Source organism: Vicia villosa, linkage group LG1 (genome assembly GCF_029867415.1).
Source record: "Vicia villosa cultivar HV-30 ecotype Madison, WI linkage group LG1, Vvil1.0, whole genome shotgun sequence".
In the NCBI taxonomy this organism is placed as follows: domain Eukaryota; kingdom Viridiplantae; phylum Streptophyta; class Magnoliopsida; order Fabales; family Fabaceae; genus Vicia; species Vicia villosa.
In genome coordinates, this window is record NC_081180.1 from 156,853,456 (window position 1) to 156,872,751 (window position 19,296).

The window sequence follows — 19,296 nt, forward strand, 5'->3', positions numbered from 1 at the left end:
AAAAAAGGTTTGATAAAAAAACATTTAATTAAAAAGAAAATACAAAAAAAAAATATAAATAAATAAATAAAATGAGTTAAAGAACCTGGGTACTGGGATCTAGTGTGGTTGGTTCTTGAAGGAGTATGGTGCGCCTGCCATCCAAGAACGTCAGATCCAGTATTTGGAGAGTAACAATGGCTGAGATCTGAGGGCGCATGAAGAACTTGCGTTGGTTGCATGCATTGGATCTGAAACTAGTTAAATGTTAAAACTTTTGACATTGTGGGGACTCAAACCCCCATCTCAAACGTTAGACAGTTCTTCCCTTTGCCAAGCCTGCTGTGTCAGTTTACTGATAATAATACCATTCAAACCAAAAAAATATAAAATAAGAATTAATGAAACAAAGTCAAAGAAGTGACTCAGCCTGGCCCCGCATGCATACACACGAACCAATAAGATTGGGAGAGAGACTTTTGACTCGTTGACCATTCAAGGAGTAAGCGCCACGCGTGGAGAGAGGTATTTGAGATTATTGACTGGCCAGTAGAATCCCACGAAGAGGCCACGCGTGCAACAAGTAGGACCACCTACTGTTCATCATCACTGTCAACAAGATCCTCCCAGGTTACCTGCGGATTTTATCACGGATACAGCTGCGAATTTTCTCGCGATAAAACCTGGGAATTTCTGGAAAATTCAAATCCTGCAAAAACACATGAAACAAAACGAAACAAAGACCCCACTCGACTAATTAGAAGGCTAAGAACTCAACGGCATGGTTAGTTTGGTCTGAAACCTCCTGTAGATGCGAAAATGAAGATGGATAAACTTCATGCCCTAATAATGGTGAGATTCGTTCTTATCCTCACACCTTCGTTCCAACGGCCCAAACCTCTCCTAAATTCTTCCAGAAACTCATATACATGAACAAATCACATTAAAACGCAAAGATACAAGCAATACGAATTTTACAAGATATGCATGAATATACTAAATTTGGAACGCACGTTTTAAGAGATATGGGCTTGAGTTATGAGTATGTTCTTACCCTTTGCTATCTGGGGAACGAGAATGGACGCTTAGAATTGCTTGAGAGTGGCTGCAAATAGGAAGTCGATGGTGCCATCTTAGTGTGAAAATTTTGGAATGTAAACCCTAGCTTTGTGGCTGCAAGAACGTCCCCTTGTTTCTGATTATGTTCCTCTATATATAATGGTCTTTTTAGGGCTAAGATTTGATCAAATGAACAAGTTGATTGATTGAGAAATTATTTGAAAAAGATTACGATTAAAATTGATTCAAATCTTTCCACTTTGGTTCCAATTTTCTTTCAATATCCCTTATCACGTTTTTTCCTTCATATTTACTCAATATTTGATTGAGAGATCAAACAATATTGTATCTGTTATATTTGTCATTATTTCTTTTATTAAATTTGAATTAAAATGAATATAATTCAAATAAAAATAAATAATAATGCAAATAAGGGAAAGATGGGGTGGTGGGCTACTAAATACACCATGGGCATGTTTAGAACCAAGAAACTTTGGCCCATTAGTCAAAAAATTGAATTTTGTCAATTAGGGTTTCTCCTTTTCCTTGAATTTTAACCAACTTGTACCAAGCATATCTCTCTCATTATTTATGGTATGGAAGTGTTCTAGGACTTTTTGGAAAGCCAGAGATGTCCTCTATAAGCCACTTTGGAAGCTTTTTTGCATTTGAGAATTTTATTTTGAAGATATGTTTTGGCTCATATCTCTCAAATGGTGCATTTCTGGCCTTGACTTGTGCGAGACAAAATTGTAAAGAATTTCAATTTCCTTCAAGATAGGATTTGGTTGGGAAATTTCTGATGTTCCATGTGAAAGTTATGGCTTGTCAAAGTTGGGTTGACTTTCTCCTTAAAAACCCTAATTTAGAAACTTAGGTTTTTGATGATTTTGGAGCTTTCCTTGATGCATCATGATCAATCCTTGATCAAATGATGAATGATAATTAATAATGAGGATGTTGACCAAAAATCAGAAGTTTTGACTGTGGTTTGACCATAGCCTGACTTTTAGGTCAGCTAGTCGATTATTGATCGTTTGGGCCATTGGGTGAGCAATCTTTTGAATCAGAGCTTGAAAATTGGCATGAGGATCCTTTGAGGCATATGAGAGGTTATGAGGTCCACTTGAATTGTCAGAACTTGATTTTTCTTGAAGAGAAGTAAAAACCCTAGTTGTGGGTTGTTTATTTAGGAGAGTGTGCATCCATTTAGATCTTGAATTGTTGATACTTGGATGAGCTTGAGTATAAAAATGTGGTGGGCAAATTTTGGGGTATGACACATAGTTTTTGAACTTTCCATATCCAAGATAAAAAAGTTCCTATGCTTTCCATTTTTCGGCTTCCTATACATTTTAATTATGTTGCAAAGAGTATTAACATATTCAAATTCATTTGGTACAATAACTGGTTTCAATAGTCAAAACCAATTCTTGAAATAAATTTTTTAAATATATTGGAATATGCAAACCTAACTCAACGTTGCAATCTGCCTGTATAGTAAAATGTGTCAATCTTTATAAATTCTATTTAAATTATACTTTTTTACTATGGGATTTTAGAATTTTCTCAATACATTCTTTCATGCGAAACTTGGTGCATAAATATTAGCAATTGATAATATCTACATATTCAGAATGTTTAGATCGATCGGGCAAGCCGGCACCTGAAAGACGAAGTAGGCGCAAAATAAAGATTATGGTTAATCTTAAGAAGCCTAGTTGGATCTCCAACTCGGCAGGGACACACAATCCGAAATGGATCTCCAACTCGGCTAGGGTTCTTAGCCCGACCGAGACGAATTCTACAGGTCAGCGGACGCTATGACAAGTAGACTCGTAACCGTTTTACCCTAGACAACCGTAAGCACAACCTACACATGAAGGACTCCTCCGTTACGGGAGTTACAGTCCTTTAACTACCAGGCGGCGAAAGTTATAGAAGTTCGTTCATTATGCAAGGTTCCTCCATTTATGATGGTGATTATTGCTCCAGCAACTATAAAAAGGACTCCCGACCGAAGGATAAGCAAGACACATCTATCTCGAGCTTGCACCATTTACATTGCTCAAATTCCTAAAACTAACACTCACAAATTCCTGCACGACCTTGCTAGAATCTTCTTCTGGAAGATAATCAAAAGTGTTCTGAAATAGCATAATCTAAATTTGATTAATAGACTTTAATACTATATTAGAACATATGAGTTGGTTCTGAGTAAACTTTATAAAACAAGTATATCAGATAAAAAGTGTTACTCTATATAAATATTTTGTAATCTGTATCTTGTAAGTTTCCAATAAAGTCAGGTCTGAATATAAGCCTATTTTAAGATGAAAAATCCAAAAATGCTTTTTAAATATGGGAAATGCTAACAAGTGCTCCAGGGGCACTTTTTAAGAGCTTAAAATAGTAAGTTTTTATTGGAAATATAAGTAATTAATGCATCGAAAATTGAAATAGTTAACTTTTTAAAGAATATTTTCTTTAAATAGAATGCTTAAAGAGTGCCCCCGGGACACTCGTTAGCATGACCCTTTAAATATTTGGAGTAATACTATTTCACATTTATTTGCTTGTTAGCTAATGCAATAAAATCATAATTAAGTTAATAACATAACACCATCAGTGGATACATACAAAACATTTTCTTACATTGAAGTGTGCTAAATTAAAATTTTTAAACTGTCAGATTTCTCAATTCAATACATTAACTGCCTCTGACAAACATTGAAAATCAAATAGTATTCTTTTTAAGAAAAAATATATTTCACCATTAACAGCTTCAAAACTTAAAGTGTTGCAATGCAACCCAGGTAGGCCAACAGGCCCAACACTAAGAACATGGATTGGGACCAGAAGGTAATCATCTCCCCTACTGCATTGGACCATCCTAGTTAATGAATCCTACAAAAATATACTCTATACTCTACACCTATTCCCTCTACACGTTTTCTGTGGCTACATAGTACAATAGTACAGTACAATAAAAGTTCCTCCCAACCATATATGGACCATCAAATTAGTGCTTAGTCCTATCCTTCTTTTATTCAACTTTTTCCTCATAAATAAAACATCTGGCAAAAAATAAATGTTACTAAGGATAATAATGAATAAAAATAAATTAAAAAAAAAGAGAAAAAATAATAGCAATCATAGAATTGAGTCGATTCATTTGGAAATTAACTAACCTCAAACACATTACCTAAACCATTGTTTCTCTATATATAGAAACTTTATTAACAAACACTGTTCTGAATTCTGATTATGTAACCTTACATCAATCAAAATAATGAGTCATTAACTTGTGAGAGATTATCATAATCGTGTGCCAGCCATAACCTATCATCAAGTAGCCAACTAGGTATAGAAAGCAATCGTTTTCATGAAATTCCTTATCACATTTATACTCTTTATTTTTGTTTTTATTTTGTGATATTAATATGATGAGGACCCAAAGGAAAAATTAGTCCATTGACGAGACTTCCAATGATATATACAGATATGCATGAATATCACTATCTCGTACAAACTTCACAGATCTGATCCTATTTAATAGCAGTTAACTTGTGGCCTAGGGTTGAGGAAATGAACATTTATATTTCTATTTTGAGTTTGGCCTCTATGAGTTCTGCTCAACTTTAAAGAACTGATTGGTAGCTAGACATCGTTATCATATTTATTTGGATATGAGTCGGCTAGCTGCAACATCATTCTAAACTCAGAATAATGATTATGATTGCCAGCTTTTTTCTTTTCAAGGAAGAAATAAAAAGTGTTGCATGAAATATTGCTTTGTTTTGAAAAGTTAATGTTAATTAGTGAACATGATCGTAAATGGAATTAGAATGTTCGATAAAACAGTTAAATGAGACCTAAGATTGGCGGAGCAAGTTTCCGTTGCGGCAAGAGAGGGGGTTGATATGAAAGATTGACACTCTAATTTCAAAGACAATGAGCGAATGAGAAGTAACGTGAGTGAAAATGAATGTGAAAATGTGAAATGATTCGCTTTATTCTTATATTCTTATGTAGTCCTCTTTTTAAATCGGGTGAACTTGTACTCGATGTAACTTCAATAAATAAGTGAACACCATGGTTCCTGCTTAACAATGTGTATTTCGAATTTTGTCACTTACATTATTTTTATTTGTTTTTATGACATTGCTATAAATCCATAGTTCGTTTCTCTTGGAGATATTTTGTTTTGAGGTTGTGCATGCAGTTTCATTAGACGTCTCTGAGGATCATGTTCGACTAAGAGTCGATACCTTTTCCCTTCTCCTAGGTGAGAACCTAGTTTGAGGTTGATGTAATGAAGACCCATCTTTGCATTTTCAGTGGCTAGCTACTAGGGGGTGAACCTTTAACTACCACTTTGGGATTTGATGTCTTTATCTGTGCATTGGAACTGCGGGGCTTTGATTACTTCAGTCGTACACTGTTGGCATTTGTTAAACACCCCTTAGTCGTTTGTATGAGGCTTTGATTGCTTTAGTCGTACGCTGATGACATTTGTGATTGCATCCTTGACCCGTTGCTACCTTTTATGATCACAAGGAAAAAGAGTAATGAATATTTATTTATTATTTGTCGGAATATAATCATACATGACAATAGCTTGTGCATTTTACATACATAGTAAAGTAAATTTAACCAAACGACATATTCGCTGCTTATAAGCCAAAGGGAGCATTAATTGGCTACGTGATGGTCCATTTTAGCTTCCTTCGAAGTCTTTCCCTACAGTTGTATGATTAAATTAATTAGCTCCACTTGCTGAGGACTTGATTTCCATGTCTAGCAACTCAATGACAAGGGAGACTACGATGATTTTCATAGCTTTCCTTATGTCCTTATTTTGGTCTCGGTGCATAGCCTTGTATATGCTATTTTCTCCAAATAATTCGACACTTATTGTTACTGACTCATTATGAACTTTGTGATACTGTAGCTTGAGATGGAACGAGAAAACTAGCGTGTCTAAATTTTTTGTGAAAGGCCTACTGAAAATACAATTATAAACTCTTTTGTAGGGAAACATCAGAAACTCCAAGTCAACTATCCTACTACCTCTTCCTTTTCCCAAGGTGACCATTAGTTTGAGATACCTCTGGAGACGTGTCACTATTCCATCTAAAGCTTATAGGTTGGATCCTTCAAATGTATAGAGCTTCTCCTTCTTCATCCCTACCCTTTCAAAGAGGTCCAAGTACATGAAGTCATAAGAACTTATGACATCAATGAGGATTAAGGAGATGTCAAAATAGGCAATGGTAACTATTATCGCTAGAGGAAATAATTTTTCGTGACCCCGCCTAACTTTTCATTATCATAAATTTCTAGAATATGCCTTTTGATTTCCCACCCAAAGTCTTCCCCTTTACTTTATCCACGACCATTAGCAAGACAACTTTTCTCTTCATCGTCCCTTTAGAGGGGTTCAATGCCATTGGAAGACCGCCAGTGATGGATACGATGTATTGGCGTTTCCCTTTTTTCTCTATCTCTTCTTCTCTACTAATATATTTCCACTCATTTGGCTTCAGCCACAACCTCAATAGAATTCTTAGGGGATGAGTTTTCCCGGAAAAAGGGAATGTTTCTACTTAGGTGAATCTTCACGGCTCCTACACCCTATTTTAGGGTTCCATCCTCCTTCTTGGTCATCATCCCAGATGTACTTAGTAAGATATCCCTTATTAATCAACTCTTTTATAGCATCCTTCATATGGTTGAAATCATTTATTTTGTGGCTGAGACTCTTGAGGAAATGAAAGCTCTTAGACTTGTCCATCCAAAATGAAAGCATTTGAACTGATATGAGATTCCTTGAACTTTATTTTTGCATACTCCTTCAATATTTTTCTCCCTCAATGTGTTTAGTGGAGTGTAGGCGATGGACATGGATCAGAGTCCATGATCCTCGTCTTCTCTATAATAGTTTTTATCTCTTTCTAATGTTTTATCGTGTTCGGGGTTCCCTGCTCCCCGGCCTTTCTCCCTATTCTTTGGCCAATAACTCTTCTTTATAATTGATATAGGGTTATTACTTATTCAAAATTAATTATGGCTACAAGCTCATTGAAACCCCTTCTTTTACAAGAAATTGCAATCATATCTTACTCCTTTCTTCAACATCCATCACTTCAGTTTGTCATTTATACCTTTCATTGCTACTAAAACTTTTGTGAAGCAGACAATATACCTGTATAAGTTTCCTTTTTTTTAGTGACCTAGTTTAGTACAACCATATTTGTGGTTTGACGCTTTTGGATAGTAAATTGGGTGGTGAAGACATCACAAAGGTCCTTCTACGAATCTATGATCCCATATGAAAAGATCTTGAGCCACATCGTCTTGACTTCAGTCAGAGTTATTACAAAGAAATTACACTTTAGTAACCATTAGGCAGGATAGTAATCCAATAAGTGACCTAGATGTTCAACATGTTTTTCTGGATCCGTGATTCCTTCATAGTTCTACATCTTTGGAGGCTTCTACAAAGACCTCGAGAGCTAGAGTATGTTTTTAGTATCTTTCTCTTCTTTAGGGAGGATGTGTACGTGAATGACAAACACTACTAAACTAAGGAGGATTATGCCTTCCACTCCACCTCTTTAGCATTATATGAGGAAGCTCATTGTCTTCAATGATGGTTGAAAACAAGGGACCTCAAGGACTCTCCCTGAAGTGCAACTGTGTCAGTGGAGGTCGGTCCAGGTACATCAGCTTGATTGCCTTAGGATACCTCCTATCACTTACTGTTATTCCTTGGTGTAATATGTTACATGATGTCTTCAATTTTGAATAGTCTCTCTGCCAAGAAATGTAGGCTCTGTTGGTGCACCAAATTATATATGGTGTTCTGTAGGTCGGTGGCTCTCTATACTCCAAGATTTTCCTGTAATAATTGGAGGTTTGGGAGAATTTCCTATCCAAGTACAAAAGGAAATTGATGAGTTCGATGTGATGGTTTCCTTTGGTAAATTTGTTATTTAGATATGAATAATGGGAGAGTCAGAAAAGTTTCTCGTTCGATTCTTGGAAGAATAGACTCTTGTTATGTAGGGTTAGTGTGATATGCTACCAAGACTAGATCATATTCCACCAAAGAGGAGAAGGAAGAGGAAGAGATTTAGAAACTTTAACAGCTTCAACGGCTGCAAAAGTAGCTTGTCGTTGAGTGGCGCGTCGATTGACTTTGGACATCAACATACTTGATGAATCAGATGATGAATTTGTTTGAGGAGGGAGTTAAAATTTAAGAAAGATCATTCATGATTTAGATAATTGGATTAGAAGAAATCTTAGTATGGAAGTTTGCAGGAATCAAAAGTCGATTCCCAAAGTTGACGCCTGATGGGCTAATTTATGTACGTGCAAGTATACACGGTCAAATTAGTAGCAAGTGATAAGAAAAAGTATCGATCGCACAGAGATTGTATTAAGCATAATGATTTTCAAACAAGAAGTTGTAAAGTAAACATGAGCAAAGATAATAAAATAATGATATGTGTCAAGTTCAGTTTCACTTTAAAAAAATCTAAAACAAAGTAAGAGATTGGTGGAAATGTATCAAGAGTGTTTGAGTTGAGCTATGATCCATTAATATTTTAGAATTGAATATGTGTAATGATGAGCAGTTTTATAACATGTGAGGTCAGAGTGATCAAGTGGAGTATCTCTACAACATCAAAACATGCAAATAAAGGGCAAGGGAACAAATCTCTAAGCCTCACTTATAACCCCAATATGCGTCTGTTTGTTTTATGAAATCCTTAATAGTTGCGGCTCCCTACTCATTCAACTACTTTTATTAAGAAAACCACTTATTGTTGGATCTCTCACAATAACAAGTTGTTATATATTCCTAAGTTTCCCAGACAAAGAAAAACATTATAATAAGTTAACATATGATAAAACAAGTCACTAAACCACACAACATGTAACTTAAAAACAACTTAATATTAACTTCACATTTCTCAAATACAAAAGGTTTAGCTCATGATGAGATGGGTACAAACTACAAGCATTGTTCTCAGAAGCAACATATATAAACAAAATATGAAAAAGAGATATAAGCATGAGAGGAACTTAGAAGCTTCTTGAGATGTATAATCTTCAAGAGACGCTTCCAGTTGTGCCCGAGCTTGTCAGCACGTACATGATAGGGTGAGAAGAAGAAAACTCAATCAACTCTCCACTTCCTCACACTTTTTATCTTTTGTATCTTTTTGTTAGAGTGGTGAACTAGTTTCAATATTCATCAAGTCTCTATTTATAGACCAAAGACTGGAGTTTTATGAAACATTGGATACCACCATCACTTTAATTCTTAGTCAACAAGGAATCTTATGCAAGGGGACAATTGTTGGGGACAAAGCATTATGTAGCAGACTGTCATAGCAGCAGCAGAATTACAGCGGCATCAGCAGTAGTGGGACAGCTTTTCAGAATTTTGTCTTGTAGTGCTTCTAAGCCTTATCCTTATCCTTTGAATGGTTTTCTTCCTCTTTTTCAGCTCAACAAATATTCCTTCCACGTTTGCGCTAGAATTCAACTTGCTTTATTACTAATTTCCCTTTTCTAAGTCCTTCTTTTTCATTCAGCTTGTGTTGTTCGTCACAGACGACCACAGTCATGCCTCGGCTCGACCGAATTAACCTTAAAACAAGCAAAAACACATTAAAACACCAAAAGGGATCACCTATCATGCTCCAAACTAATTCATATAAAAACATCTAAAATGCCATAAAACAGTAAATAAAAAGAAAATTAAAACCTAATAAAGACAAAGATTAAGGTGTGTATTAACTCACACAATGTGGGTTAACAACACCATTATTTTGTTAATGAACCAAGATATTCGGTGAAACGGTAAAATGAGACCTTTGATTAGTAGAGAAAGTTTCTGGTGCAACTGTGAGGGGACTGGACAACAAGATTAACACTCCAATGCCTAAGTCACTGAGAAAATGAAAAATAATGTGAGAGTGAGAATGTATTTGAATACCTGAAATGACACCTTTTACCCTTATATGATGAGAGCAGTTGAAATTGTTTACAATGTGTGTGTCACATGGTATAAATATACATATGATAGAATTAGACAGTGATTGATGTGTCAAGTTGTGATATTGTCTGCTTCTAGCCAAGTGAAGGTATACTTTTTATGTGCGCTTTTTGCAGGAGGTTCGCTATTGGACCTTTTTCTGTAGGCCTTGCAAATGTCCTAGATCCGAATATATAGAAATATAGAAAAGAAATAACACTCTCTCGGTTAGAGATTTATTAAAAACATATAATAATATTATTTTAAAAACTTCTTCAAACTCATGATGCACTAATAAAGATGAAACGAAAAATATTTAATAGAATATGTCTTCGTAAACAAATTAATGCTCTCCAAGAAATTAAAGATGAACGGCAGAGTAATTTTTTATGTTAAAGTTGAGGACGAGTGAAGTGACAATCGTGATTAACATGCGTGTTCATGAAATATTAAATTGTGAACAATTTTAATGATACTCTTATTTCATAATACACGAGAATTGATTAAAAAAGAAGCCACTCATCTAAAAAAAAGTCACCAATGCAATCAAGTTGTTTTAGTGGTAGTGGAAGCCGTAATAAAATATTTAACTTCTATCGAAAAGCATAATACAATATTTTGTTTTTAACTTTTTCAAGAAATAAGAGTCTTCAAAAAAGATAAAAAATTTATGGTAGACTTAAGACCAATGGAGTTATCGACCCAATTAGTGTGAGAATACGCGTTGACAACTTGAATATTAAATATAATAAAGAATATGAAGAACGACTACCCAATGTATTGTAGAGGGAGAAACAACAAACTAACTGAAAACACGAACGCAATCAGAAATATTATGGATGGTAATCATAAGTAGTACTCCATACTGCTAATCTATTTATGATATATAGTGAGATTAAGTAGAGAAACACCACTAGAGGGAGGATATTTCACATTCGATTCAAAAGGGTTATATGTTGCTCTAGTATTATAAATGAGAAGATGTTAAATTATGTTAAAAATGAACTTGTATTAAGAGAACATAGTCTCTAGGAGAGTAGGAAACTTCAACTCTTGAGAAGCAATGAAGGATACACATGTTATTCATCTCGAACTTCTTGGCTAATTATAATTTCAAATAATCAATTCCGTTAATTCATTACATGTAATAATTATATCATTAACATATAATGAGATATGACAAGGAGAAGTACTCATAACAAACCAAGCAGAATCATGTTCACTATAGCATAAATCGAGAAATATAATAACAATGATAAACTTTTCAAACAAAACTCATGGAGCTTATTTCATATAGAGATTATTCAACTTACACATTCCCCCTTTATTATGAGAAACACCTGACAGAGGTATCATATAAACTTCATCATGTAGATAACGATTTAGAAAACCATTATAACTGCAATAAAAGTGTAATTTTAAGTAATATTGGCCACTTGAACAAAATGTTCTTCATAATCCATACCATATTGTTGAAAGAATCTCTTAAAAATGAGACATGATTTTTAGTGCTCAACGACCCATCACACATAGTTTTTATTTGTTTATATAAAAAGAATACATAATAATTCCCAAACATTATTCTTGTGCAAAGTAGAAAGTTCTTATGACATAACTGGTTGCTCAAGATGGTCAAGTATGCCCTATTTATAGGAAGAGGGATTATTAAAAAAAGTGAAAAGAGGTTAGTAAATAAGAAGTGTAAGTGGAATAGGTAAAATTAGAGACTTAAATAGACTTATGATCTCGGGAGGGATAATGAGGAGGAAGAAGATCAATAGTTGTAGAAGGTTGATAGGTAGTTGTAGGGACAAGAGGGGTGTCAGTGTTTGGAGTAGTCATAGTATCAATTATATAGTTCTCATAATTACAATCATTAGAGACATTATAATTAAGACTATAACAGTGAAATTGGTGAGACTAAAGTCATGGGAAAGACTTAGCTAATTTGTTTTAAATAGAGTCACCACTGCACTTTATTGTTTCCAAAAGGAATGGGAGAAAGAGCGAATAAAACCCATAGAAGTTTTTAAAATCAAAACTAATAAACTTATCAGAGATTTGGGTAAGGGGGTTTATTATAGAAGGGGAAGGTTTTAAGCACCCCTCATATCCATCGTATCCCATGGGAACCTCTTTGAAAATGTTATTGTTTTTGTGTACATTTCTTTGAAAAGCATATGTGAAATTTGTTAAAACAAAAGTGTGGGGAAGGGAAAAGAAATTTTTGAAAGTGAGCTCGATAAGACATCGTATATTAGGCCTACACACCCCTTTTAAAGAAAAGGGAAGTCAGAGCTTTTGTAGTTCCTCTTAAAAGGAAGATAAAAGAGCCAAAGTGGTCAAAATCTTCTTGGGTGTTGAGATTTAACAATACTCAACAAGTTTTTAATAATAAGGGACCAAGATTTAACAATACAAGGTCAATGGACTAAGAGTAGTTTCACCGGGAATAATTTCCCTCTTAGTACCAGGGTTTTAAAACAAAAGGGGTGGTTGAGCTTTAACAATACAAAACCAGTTTTAAATAAAGGGAACCAAGCTTTAACAATACAAGGTCAATGGACTAAAAGTAGTTTCACCGGGAATAATTTTCCTCTTAGTGCCAAGGTTTTAAAACAAAAGGTTGGTTGAGCTTCAACAATACAAGATCAAGGGTGGGTTTAAAAAGGTTGAGCTTTAACAATATAAAACCATTTTTAAATTTGAAAAGTTTAAGCTTTAACAATATAAAACCTCAAAGATAAGTGAAAAGCTTTAACAATACTTTAACACAAAGATAAAATAGATTTGGAAAAGAGTTTGAGTACCTTGACAATTTTAGTCAATACCATTCCCATTTATTGGATTTTCAACAAGCAACTTAAGTAATCAATCAATGGATACCTCAAGTGTGTGTGTGTGTGTGTGATAACATGTGTCACAAAAGACAGACAAGTAAGTATAATAATCATCAATGATAATAAGCAAGGATGTTTATACCTTTGGATTAGTTCATTTATAAATGATGGATGATGAATATGAAACTCATGCAATAATATAATAGATACAAGTATAAAACACAAGGATGGAAATCAACTAGTATATGAACAAGTACAAAGGATAATGATCAAGATAAACAAGTTCATTTAACATGGGTAAACAAAGATCAAAATATTTTTGAATTAGGGTTTTGAAATCACACCTAAACCTAATTGATTTTTAATGATCAAATACCAAATTCTAAAGGAGAATTGGTCTAAGGGTACATGAGAAAGTCAAGGAAACATTATCCTAATCCTAAAAATATATTTAGAAAAATACACAAGGTTGATTTGAAGAAAATTTTTAAAAAGAAATGATTTTTGTTGATTTTTTAACACTTAAAAAGACATATTTTTGATTAATTTTTAGATAATGAAATAATAAATATTTTTGAGTTTTTTAAACATAATATAAAAATAGGCAATATAAATAAACCACAAAAAAAAGAAGAAGTTAAAAAAAGTTGTTTTTTTTTCCTATTTTTTATGACTTTTCAAAGTTTGGTTAAAATTGAAATAAACTAGTGTTAAAAAAGAAATGTTTTGGCCTTGGTGAGGTTTGAACCTATGCCCTCTAACACACTTCACAAAACAAATACCATTGGGCCATGCGCTTGGCCCAGTCAGGAATTAGTTTCAATTCAATACAACACTAATCAAGTGGAGAAAATGTGGAAAAAAATAAAAGCAAAAGGTCTGGGGCGAGGGGAATTCGAACCCCAGACTTGTGGGACGCGCATAATACACACACTCTTTCCAATCCTGCTAGAACAATGTAGTCATTCATGAGATGCGCGCAACACAATATATTTTAAACTCATTTTTTAAAAATGATGAATGGCGCCAAGGCCTTCATCTTCTTCCTCGTGAGATAACAACAACAACAACAAAGCCATGGTTGAATTCGTGTTCACTCAAATCTCCATCAAATTTAAAAATTTAAAACACTAGGTTGCTTAGAATTTTGTCATGATTTCAACCATGTAGCTTTCAAGGATTGATTTAAACTGAAGCTCACCGATTTCTGAAGAAACCGTATGAACCCTAAAATTTATTTTTTAAATTAAACTCTTAAAACACACAATCAGGCCCTAAAACCTTAAGGCTATTATTCCTCACATCTTTCTGAACAAATTGGTATCAAGAAATGTAAAGTTTGATGCCTAAATGAGTAAGCTCGGGTTTGAGTTATGTACCTTTGAAAATGGAGATCTACCTGAACCTGGAGGTGTTACAAAAGTCTTTAATGGATCTGGATAGCTTCCTTGTGATGTAGGGAAGCTAAATGAATGCTTAATTACCCTTCAAAACCTATGGAACCTGAAGCTCGATTATACCTACAAGAAAAAAAAGTTAAAGTGCAACAATGGATTCTAAGTGTTCCAGATGTGAATTAATGTAATGATCTGAACAGCTTCTATATGGTCTATAGAAATTGTTTGAATGATTAATTTGGCAAATAAGCTTATGCAATGAAATTTGGAAGGTTAAGGCTCTTTATGAAGGTTTGTGGGTGATTCGGAGTTTAAGGTGTTTAGGAAGTGTATGGAGGGGATCAACAACTCACAAATGGTGTATGGAAGGTGTTAGAAAGGTTGGTTTAGACTCAGAACTTTTCTAACTTAAAATTGCTATGAAAATGCAAATGACACAAAAAATGAATTTTGGAATGAGAGGGCGACTTTGGGATTTTTTGTGTTTTTTATCAAGGGAGTGATGCTCTCTATTTATAGGCCAAGATTAGGGCTAGTGGGTGAAAGAATCTCAGATTTTGGAGATCACATGTGAGAGTTGTTCAACTTTGCTTCTTGGTGAAGTTAACTTGAAGTTATGGTTCCCATGGTACTTGCAATGCTTTAAACATGAGCTTAGGGTGATTCTTCTGAGTTCTAGAGTGTTGCTTGTTGTTTTTGGTTTACTTTTGGATCAGAAGAAATAATGTAGTGGCTCAAGAGTACTTGTGTTTGTGATTAAAGTAACTTTACTATAATGGAAGTGTTCACTTTGTTCAATAAATGGTGTAATTCAATGGGCAATGGTGAAATCACTTGGATCATAGCTCAAAAGCAAGGGCAATCTATTGAGTTTTGTGCCTTGAATTAGTTAGAGGGGCTGCAAGAAGGGAATCTTTGCATTTGAAATGGTTTTGGTTCATAACTTTTTCATGTTCATGGAGTTTTTCAAGTGTTATGGAGCCTTCTTCACAAAATCATATCTCATAGCTCAAGCCATGGAATTTAATGCTAATGGTCTCTTTGGAAATCCCTTGTTACATACTTCAATTCACTTGTTAAAAGTTTTCTCAAACACTTTTGGGATCATGGAGAAAAATAGCCACAAAGTTAAGAAAAATTCAAGTGAAAACACTTAAACATTTTCTAAGTTTTTTTATCATGATCTACAACTTTCATGTTGGAAGATTTTTGAGTGTGTAGGTGAAATTTGAAGTTCCCAAAATGAGGTCAAAATCACTTAAAAACCCTAATTTTAACTTTTGTTGACTTTTTTATTCTAGATGAATTTTCTTGATTTCTCTTGGTCAAATGTCTTAAATAGTCATATGTTGATGATTTGAATCCTCAAAAGTCCATGGCTGGCCATTTTTCTCAAAAGTCAAAGGTTGACTCACACAGTTGACTTTTTCCAAATGAATTGCAGTTTTGTGGATTCCACATGAATCAAGGTCTCATATTCAAATGATTGATGTGGATGGATTATAATGTTGATTTGGATGCCTTTGAATCATGGTTTGAGTCTTGGAGCCATGTCATGATTAAAAGTCAACCCTCTAGTGAAATTAGGTAAAAACCCTAATTTGGGCCTCAGATGATATGGAAAGTGATTGATCTTGAATTGGGCCATCCTTGGGCCTTGATATTTATTGGAGAACCTCTTGAATATAGGAGAAAATTTAACTTCCTATGGGCCTCAAAACCCTAATTTTCTTAGTCTCCTCTTGATCAACCTTCTGTCTTATGACACAAGCAACAAACAACAATTTTTTTATTTTTTTGTTAGCAAATGATATGTGCATGATGATGATGATCCTACTATTTGGGATATGGTGGAATCTCAGTGGTCAAAAATTGGGGTACAACAGAGACAAAAATGATCAACCGGGTTCTAACTCAAAATAATACAAGAATAGAGTAAAAAGATAGTGTTTAAGAAAAACAACATAACAAGAAACATAAAATTTAATTGCATGAGGATTAAACAACAGTATCCTTTTCTACCATCCTCATAATCATGAAAAACACTTATCAGAGAACAAGGATACAACTTACTACTTTCTACATGGGATAAATAGAACATCAAGAAAATCCTAAAAATTCCAAACAAGAAAAATCAATAATAAAATATTTTTTTTAAAAGGGACAAACCTAATAAGAAAAAACCTTATCTAGTCGGGGTGAAGAAAGGATATATGATCATTTTCCTGCTCAAAATATTGCTAAGAAGTATTCATAAATTTATTCTTAAGGGTGGACAATTCTTCTTCTAACTTCGCCTTAGAATGAAGTGAAACTTTGAGGGACTCCTTCAGACTTTTCTATGTATGGGCAAGCACTTTGACCTCTGACTTCCTTTTTAAGAAAGCTTTAAGCATCATATTTGACCACTTTAACTAGTCCTGCTCCTTGATTATATTTTTCATTGTCTCTTACCCATGAGTAAGATACTCCTTGGTGGAGGCAAGTTTCGCCTGCGAGCCATCCATATTTTTGGCATGAGCATCAAAGAGCACTCGCTCCACCATTAGGCTTTGGATTTCCATCATGTTAACTTATGAGTCCAAGTGCGATTGATGGCTTGGAAGTCACTAGGGAAGTCTTCATGAAAGGGAAGGTGAGCTTTGGAATACTTATTTTCTTCAAACATTGCATTTTTACACATTAAAGAAGAAAAGCGTCAGGGAAGGTCAACTCGAATTAGAGAACTGGTGTGTTCATAACCCTCTTCATCATCTTCATGGATCACAATGATGTTTTCCTTTTGGAATCACAATGATCTTTATGCAAGTATTCATTGATCTCGTTATCCTTTCCCTGATATAATTTAAACATTTTCAACGAGCTCATAACTTTAAAATCATATAGGAAATGCACCACTTCCCTCCTAGTGCGAGTAAGATAATCAAAATTAAATATAGTGATTGTGACTAGGTCTTTCTTCCAAGATAGGGAAAGCGAGGAGCTCCATCCTTCCTAGTTGTGACCATGGAGGGCCATCCTTCCTGGTTGTGACCATGGAGGAAACATCTCGCCCCCTTACTTTAATAAATCTATCCTTCCAATTCTTGTAGTGGTTAGAGTGAGTCTTATAAAAATTTTAGTGTGTTTGAAACTTTGAATATTTTTTGTAATTTTTTTTGAATTATTGGCTAAAACCCTTTTTGGTCCTTTATATATAACTCGGAGTCTATTTTGGTCCCTTAAATTTTTAAAAGGACCAATTTGATCCCTTATTTTTTCAAACAGTGTCATGTTTGTCCTTTCTATTAACACTGGTAGTCAAAGTCAAGTATAGGTGACATGTCATGTACACTTGGCACTGATATCGATACCAAGTTTAAAAAACATTACACGTATGATTGGTTTAAGGAAAAAAAAAAGGAATTGGTTTCTGTCTTATAAAACCCTAAAGGAATAGTTCATGGAACCGATGAGAGAATTAGAGGTGTTGGAGAGAGAGAATGCTTAGGCGTATTTGAAGGTTAATAAAGCGTTTTTTAGGGAACATGAGGTTAAAGGCGCGTTTGAAGATTCATTTTTTTGTGTTCAAGTTTTATTAGGATTATTTTTTTTTCAAATGCTATTTTTTTAGGTTTTAATATTGACATTTTGTTCTCCTTTTGGAAATATGTCAAACAGAATATGTAAAACAATGTATGTGACAAGAATAGTGCAGAATCAATTAATATGCAACTAAGGAAAAATGAACACAAGGAGTTGGTAACCAAGTTCGGTGTAATATCACCTAGGTCTGGAGGGCGTTAAACCAAGAAAAGAAATTCACCCTTAATAGTAAAAGTATAAATTGGTCTTAAATGAACTCTTCTAGTTGACACTTTTACAACTTGACACAAACTCTACTCAGTTGTATATGAATGATTCAAACGAATAGAGTTTCACAAAGCTAAACAAAGAAACACGCAAAGAATTAAAATACTAAAATACGCCTTGCTCAATATATCAAGTCTAAATCTTCTTTATGGAGACATTCTCCTTAAATTGAAAATATCCAACTGCATAACCTGTTAGGGTTTCAATCAAAACTTGCGGTTGGAGAAATTTCAAATGGTGGAACCTTTAATACAACCTTCAATATGAGAATAATTTTCATTGTGATTTGTGATCTGAGTTATGAACACAATTGTGATTTGTGTTCTGAGTTACCAGGACTGGTAGACAATTTTCACTCAAGTCCTCTCTCGAGGTCTATGCTAAGATTTGTTTTCTGGTACAAGACTAAGGAAGGGGTCTCTTATGCCACCATTGGTTCTTCAAGGCATAAGATTCCTCCCATCAGCTTCCTCGTGAACGTCGGTGTTGCATGAAAGTGTTCCACTGCATATTATGACATCAGTTCTATCTTTGTCATATTGTGTCTAAAAAGGGGGAGAAGAATACCATCTTCTGATTTTGCTATTATAAAAAGGTTTTTGTAGCAGACTGACGATGTTATGATGTGGTTCAAGTCCTGAAGAACGGGAGGTAAACCCATTTCTGAGAATGTAAAATTCTGTTCTTCCTTGGTGTCTTGAAAGTTATGGTTTACTGCTCTTTTAATGAATGTTTAAGTTTTAGCCAAAATATGTCAAAGGGGGAGATTGTTAGTGTTTTTATTGGTTGATTGGCATATATGTTGGCTAAAACATAATAGCAGTAAAACATAATATAAATGTGAATGTTGCAAGTTTATAAAGAACAAAACAGATATAAGCAAGATGTTAGATGGAATGTCATGACATCAACTCAGGACATCGCGCCTGCAGAACTGGAAGGAAGATTCAGTTTGTATTTAACAGATACAGAATATTCTATGTGAATATTTTGTAATCCTATGTGGCACTTATTTAAAGTTCAAAAGAATATTTGAAGAATAAAATCAGAAGATTGAAGATTCAGGAAGAATCAGATCAGAAGATTGAAGATTCAGCAGTTTCTAATTTAGGAG